The 8,012-nt window shown below is 38.5% G+C and overlaps 1 pseudogene; it reads left to right on the top strand.

Annotated features, from left to right (window-relative positions):
• The first annotated feature begins 473 nt into the window (after window positions 1–473).
• LOC137659962 (uncharacterized) lies at window positions 474–2,820 on the top strand (annotated as a pseudogene).
• The last annotated feature ends 5,192 nt before the right edge of the window (window positions 2,821–8,012 follow it).

Raw genomic sequence — 8,012 nt, forward strand, 5'->3', positions numbered from 1 at the left:
CAGGCAAGACATGGAGGGACATTGCTGCAATCAGCAAGAGTAAATTTCATGAGCTGGCACAACAAGAACTAGACCGTTTGATAGCAGCGACCAACAATGTGCCGGAAGAATATTCTCAAACATGTTGAAACAATTTGATCCAACAAAATGGAGCAAGTCTGCACAAAACATCATCAAAATAATAGAAAAATTCCAAGGAATATCCAAGTGATAAAGAGACTTATAAAAAAAGTTTACATCAATCAACACATTCTATCAAAGAACAATAAGAAGTCCAATATGTTGAATATGCTGATTGATGCATTAGGAAAATGAATGCCAAAATGCTGCAATACATGTAAGATGTGGTATTCCATTATCAATTCGCATCCACTGATCAGGAAATGCGATGCATGTCATGTACCAACACACCCTATTTGCGCTGAAGTGCAACAAAAAATTAATAATAAAGACACAAATGTATTCTGCTCAACATGCTTAGTCTGGAGAAGCTACTAAACAATCCTTTTGCTGAGAAATACCCCCAATTTCAAATGGTAATATACGTTTCTCACTATTAGTAAAGTCTTTGGAAAGTAGTGCAGGTATTTTTTCTGTTTCATAATATGGATCAAGTTTTACACTTTAATATGCATTTTTCCCTTTCTTCAAGCATGTGTAATAATTCATGTTATAGTGATTTCAATTCAATATTTCAGCCCTGGTCCAAAAGCGAGAGGAGTGGACGATTGCCTTCAGAGCTGGTGCAGTGTTGAAAGGCCATCACACTAACAATTACTGGTAGGCAACAATGTGTATCATTAAGGATAATGTTCTTAATAGATAAGGATAAAACTTAACTAAGACTAATTTATTTATTTTAATTTAATTTGACATAACTGTACTCATGACTGGGTTTATCTGTATGTGGGCCCAAAACCACTTTTAATTAGTGGACCCCAAAAATAATATGAAATAATTTTAGGAAACAATGGAACAAACCATTCCTCCCCATGTCCCTGGTATATCCCAACAAGTCCTCAGTGGACCCCTAGTTACCAGCAAGCCCTAGGTTAATGGCCTATGTTGCCCAGTAAAATATCTGAGCCAGACTCTTATATTTCAGGGGAAGACAATCTTTTCAGAGTGAGAGCCAGTTGAGAAATACATATGAGCTGCTTACGGGCCGGGGAAAGAAAGAGACTACAAACACAGTCTTTTGGAAGCTATACAAATAAATAATAGGGCTGATGCTGCTTGTCATGAATACTTTTTGTTGTCTTGTGTTGTGTTTATGCTCTAACCCAAGTGCACTGGTAGGTATTATCTGTCCTTAGTTGTTGGGGAGAAATCTGTTTGTGCTGCTAGCAATGGTTTTAAAGTGGCACCTGTAGATGGTCCATGCCACCCCCAAAACTCATCTTTGTTACTGTGGAATTACAATTTAAAGTTTCAATTCCATCTGCTTGAAATCTGCACCCAGGGACCCTACATAAAAAAAAGCCTCCAGTTAAGGGTTTGCAGGGCAGACTCCCATGTTAATGTTGATAAGTTTGGTGGGCCTGATGTTACACCTTAAAGAGTCAGAGATTGACCACCCTAGCTACAGATGATATCTTGACAATATTAGGTAGGTCTTCAAATTATGTTCTGTATTCAAATTCAGTCACATGAAGACATCTATCAACAGAAGGCAACATATTGTTGTTTTATTATATTACAAATACATACTGAGACTTGCATTACTACACTCTTCTTCACATAGCAAAGTAATCTCATACAGGGTGGAAGCTAACTCGTTTTTTTTTTTAAATAGATAGTATTGTTCATAGTAGAAAGATGCCTTTGGTAGGTGACCCTTAGATGTAGGGCCATCTAATTAATTAGTTTATCATTATTTTTCAGATGCAAGGCCTAAAACACTGCTCAGCTGGTAGTGTTTATGGCAGAGATTTTTTACTCCTACATGAGGCAGCGCATAGTGCATGTGGCACTGAGTCGACGACGAATCAAGCAAGTGATCATGGACACACTCCCTTTGGAAACAGTAAAACCCTTGGGTGGTGATATATACCAGGTGCAGAGTGAGAGTGACCCAGAACAAATATATGTGGTAGACCTCAATATTGGTATATGCACATGCATTAAAGGAAACAATGGTGCAATCTGCAGCAATCAGGTTGTATGTGCTAACCAAGGCATGACTGTGGTGCCCCAGATACTTGTGTTGAACTGCAGCAGCCGTCATCGGTTGGCAGTTTTAGCCCTTGGTGAGGAGAAAGCCCCAAAGCATATTTTTTCAAGTCTTTTAAGGAAGTGAAAATTGGAAAAACTATTGAAGAAAATTGTGACACTTATATTGAAGGAAATACGTCCAATGATAATTATACAGGCCCACAGATGGAAACTGAAACACATGATGTGAAGTCAGCAAGCAGCATTAAAGAAGAAGGTGCTGGAATTGAAGACATTATTGCACAGTCACATGAGACTGCTGAAACACTTGTGAAAGCATGTGCTAAATTTGGTAATGCAGACACCCTTATGGGTATGAAAAAGTTCATAGGACGTTCAAGGTCAATAAAATCAGCAAACCAACTAAACAGTTTCTTGAGCATAACGGACTCTAACATGAAAAAAGGAGCTGGTCGAGGGAAGATAACTTGCCAGCCAACTTCAATCGCAAGAAGAACCCCAGGTATGCCTAGAGGAGCTGCTACCCTTGGTAAAAGACGTCGACCTTCAACAACTTTAGCATCAAGGCCCAAACGTCCTCATAACCTGACCCATAATGTCAATAGCAATGTGGCCAATGCCAAGTCCCATAGCACTGGTCACTGATAAAGAAGTCTCTCTCTCTCTCTCTCTCTCTCTCTCTCTCTCTCTCTCTCTCTCTCTCTCTCTCTCTCTCTCTCTCTCTCTCTGTTGTAATGTATATCTTTTTATTTTATGGTTATTTTTGTAACTAGTCATAAAAGGAAACAAATAGTACCTGAGTTTTAATGTATCCATGCCTAGATGAAGCTGTTAGAAGAGCAGCAAGCAGTCGAGGAGGGCAAATACAAGGATGACATTTAGTTCTTTCGTCTCCAGCCAAAGACGGGGGCAATGTCTATAGTGGGCTCTGAACAGTGCCACTGGTCTTCATTACATTAGTGCAGGGTATCAACAATGATTTCATGAAAGTCATGAAGGAACAGTTTTTTCCCCCCTCTACTGTACTTCAAAAGGGCAAGCTGCAGCAGCCAAAGACCTATTCTTTTTTCTTCAGCGGACTGACCTCCATACAAATAAATAATTCATCAGCTGGTCGACGAGGTCGACTCCCAACTAATAAAGTTTATCTACTGCTCCACGACATCTGGCTCTCCATTTAAAGACTAGATGACAAGCCAGATATCTTGACCGCAAGATATCTGGCGGGATGTTGCAACAACAACCCCCCCACACCCTTGATCACACTAAACAGACAATTGTCTCCGCAACACAAACTTTCCCCTTACGTTATCATAAACTGGACTCTTAAACAAAAAGGACAAAAAAACAAAACATAACCTTAATACTATATTTCTTACAAACTAAAATAATTAACACTAAAAACCCTTGAACAATCAATTAAACCCTCAGAATCAATAAAGCACTAAAAAAAAACTTTAACACTAAACATACAAAAAACCTAACATCATTCAAATAAACCAAAAATAAAACACCTAAAAAATCTTAAATATTACGCAGACACCAACTCAAAATATGTGTTTATAGAGATATTGCGACACCAACACTGTCGCCACACACAAGCCGGACTGTCTTTAGCAGAAAATTACCACAGCTCTGTGGGTAACACTACACAGTGTGAAAATTTGCCACAGCGGTCTCCCTGATTGGAGTCCTGGATATTATCATCATCATCAACAGCAATCAGAAGTCAACAGGCCAGGTCATCAACAGTTTTGCAGTCCAAATGAGCAGTCCGAACAAAATCAATTACAGGCCAGGTCATCAACAGTTGCATAAAACAGAGTGGTCGTATCAAGTTCCTTATTACAAGCCAGGTCGCCAACAATCAATTTCACGTAAAAAAAAAAAAAAACTCTCCAAAGGAGGAACTACGCCTCAAAAAATAAATCAACACTTCCACGCTGGTAAAGAAAAAAATAATAGTAATAGTCCAGCATTCACACAACTGCCTCAAGTCGCAGTCAATCAAAAAAAGCATTCGCTTTGAAACATTTATCATCGTCCTACCCTAGCTAAAAGTAAACAAACAGTCTCATTTATACCAACAGTCTTTCTCACAACAAACAATCAATACACTAACTCCCCCCCCCTCTCTCTTCTCTTCTCTCTCTCTCTCTCTCTCTCTCTCTCTCTCTCTCTCTCTCTCTCTCTGATTTGGCAAACAAAAATAAATTAAAATAAAACAAAAATTAATCCTCCACATTCCTTCCCCCTTACTTTGCCAAATCCTTCTACATTTTCACACAACCACTTACATTATTTTCTCATTACCCAGTCGCAGTCGGGAATGGGACCTCTACTCCGAGTAACTGGGCCTTCATACACACTCATTCACTTCTTTCTTATCACAATCATTCGCTACATTAACAATATTCCTATCTAAATCCCTATCATCTAATATATCATGTACAATCCTATCTACCTCGTTCTCATCTGGCCCTAAAATTACACTCATTTCTGTAAACAGTTCATCCATTTCATCAAAAACATTCTCAACTTTAGCAAAAGATTCATTCATGCTACTTATCATTCTTCTATCTCTCATTCTCGCATTCGTCATCCTTTCTTTTACATCATCTAAGGAAAAGCCACACACACTAAAGGTATCATTCATACTCAGCCATGATTCATCTGTATTAACACATGTATCTTCAATACACACTTGCACATTTACACCCTTGTCATACTTATTTCTATTCTCACTTTTACTTATAAAATTTCCCCTTCTTTCATCCTTACTTAAAGCTCTTGTATTCTTTCTTTTCATATATTCTACTAACACCAACTGTTTACCTTCTAGACCTAATTCCTCATACATACTAGGTTCACACTTATTCCTTTTCAACCATTTACTCATCCCATTCTCTTGGATATACCTCCTTCCATTTATGCAACTGGTTGTAGTGTGCCCTAACTCTTTCCACTCTGCCATCCACACACAACTTACCCAAAACATAACTTAATCCACTTGAACCAACTTCTAACACCTCATATGAACCTTCAAACTTATCATGCACCCTATATACATTCATTCTACCTTTTTCAATTACTTCTTTCATCACTCTCTCACCAACTTTGAAGCTTTCAAACCTCTCATTTGTTTTCCTCCACACATCTCTATCATCCTCCGACACACCCAACCTCGGTCTTACTGTCTTTTCAAAATTTAACACAAACTTACATGGAGACATACCCGTACTCTTATGCACTGTTGCATTATAAGCCCACTATGCTCTACCAACATACAAATCCTAATCATTATCACATGTACTCATCATTCGCAAAATTTCAGTTAATGTTCTTACAGTCCTTTCACCCAACCCATTCGCACTTGGCATATAAGGAGTCGAATACACATGTTCAATACTCCATTCTCTTAACATCTGCTCAAACTCCCATCCAACAAACTCAGGGCCATTATCGCTTAACATTCTCGCAGGCTTACACACACTCATCGGTAACATCACTTGACCAACCATTCTTGCAACAGTCTCATTCCATTTATCGTTGATGGGTACTACATACGTAAATTTACTCATGTGATCAACCATAACAATCATTCCCACATGTCTTTTAGCAGTTGCAGGCAACGAAATGCAATCAATCACAAATATTTCAAATGGCTCTTTCATATGCAATCTCAAAACAGGCGGATTAGCATGCACTCTCTGATACTTCCCTTTCTGGCAATCTTCACACGTAGTCGCTACATCCTTATATATCTGACTCAACCCAGGCGTCAACAATCACAGGAACATATATATCTTCATCCATTCCTTTAGGTAGAAAATAAACAATATTCTTACGCACAATAAGTCTCTTAACTTTCTTATGTACCTCTAAATCAAACGACCATTCTTCTAACTCAATACTATTCAACATACATTCACGTAACCTTTTAATTTCCACACATTCATCTTGCATTTCTTCCACCTCCTCTTTAGTCAATAGATCATCCTCACTCCTCGTAATATCAACCATGCCAATCAAATTCGCCATAAATACACTATTATCTTCTATCACAACTACTTCACATCCATTCTTCAGAAGCAAACCACTACCAATATCAACTGATAAATCATGCAATCTTAAAAAATCAATTCCTATCAAAAAACAACTAGGCATCTCATTCTCTCCCATTACAATGAAATTATGTTCCACCTCCATACTTCCCAATTTTACTTTCAAATGCACTTCTTCCCAAACTAGCAAACTTCCTTTACCTATCCCATGAATTCTCACACTCGTACATTGCCTTTTCACTTCCCAATTGTACAGCTCTATTTCCTTGATAACAGACATATTCACTAATGACACTTGCGCGCCTGTATCAATTAAACTACAGTATTCATTCTCATTTATACACACAAGTCATTATTCTTCCTTTTACACCATGCATACAAATATTTACTCTCCTATCAATAGGGTCATTCTTGTCACACCTATGTTCATCTTCGCTATCTTCCATGCTCATACCATTCAGATTCAAGTTACTCAGACAATCCTCCTTCTCACTCAACAACTTCCAACATCTTTCATTACATTGTAACCTCAATATATACTCCCTTTCAGTCTCCTCATTTGCTCGGTACTGCATCGGACAATTCCACCCAAAATACAAATAAACAGTGACACCATACAACATACTTACTACCAACAATACTTTTGATAACAATTAACCCTCAAGCACACTATCCTCCTCCTTATATACCATTTCCTTCGATACTTCAGTCCTAACACTCATTCTAAGATCATCTACACTAGCAGGTATATCCCTATTCAAACCCTTCAATTTCAACTCAATCAACCCACTCAAAATACATATATATACCATATCATTCCCTTCAAAACTTTTTACCACCACTAAATCTTCAGGCAACCTTTCAAAATTACTATCATTCTCGCTACTTCTATCTTACCATGCATTCTAGACATCGCATCTGCTACCCCGTTCTTACTCCCAGGTACATATTCTAGCTTAAAGTCAAATTCATTCAAATCCTCTATTGTCCTCGCAACCCTAGCATTCACAGACTCTTTCCTAATCATGTACACTAGGGGCTGATGGTCAGTACGCACAATAAATTTCACACCATACAAAAATACCTTCAACGCTTTCACGCAAAACCTTATCGCAGCCAACTCCCTTCCAATCGTAGAATACTTCCGCTCAGCCTTATTAAATGCTTTACTTACATACGCTATCACTCTCAACTGTTCATCTCCATTTATTCTTTGCATTTGAACCAAGAAACCTCCCATACTAATCCCACTAGCATCCGTATATAACTCTAGCATACGTGCATGCTCACTATTAGTCGGGAAAGGGCCAAAGTGACGTCTCTCGCAGCCTCTTCTTTCAACTTTTCAAATGCTTCTATTATACGCTCATCCCATTTCAGTCTCGTAATATTTCTCTTACCTGTCCACTCATTCAAAGGCTTCCCTATTCCCGAACAATCTCTGACAAACTTCCGAGCAAATTCAATCAACCCCAGAAAACCTCTCAACTCACGCACCGTACAAGGACGTGGAAATTCTCTCACCTTACTCACAAACTTATCACTCTTCCTTATGCCCGATTCACTCACCACATGCCCAAGAAATTCCACCTCCCTGGCCAACCATGTACACTTTTCAAGCTTAACTTTCACACCAACTTCTATCAAACGTTCTAATACTGCTTCAAGCAACTGCATGTGTTCCTCAACACTCTCACTAGCAATCAATATATCATCTATAAAAACAGTCACCTTCTGTCAATCAAACCCAGCCAAAAGTACATTCATCGCCCT

This window comes from Palaemon carinicauda, chromosome 20 (assembly GCF_036898095.1).
Source record: "Palaemon carinicauda isolate YSFRI2023 chromosome 20, ASM3689809v2, whole genome shotgun sequence".
Taxonomy (NCBI): Eukaryota; Metazoa; Arthropoda; class Malacostraca; order Decapoda; family Palaemonidae; genus Palaemon; species Palaemon carinicauda.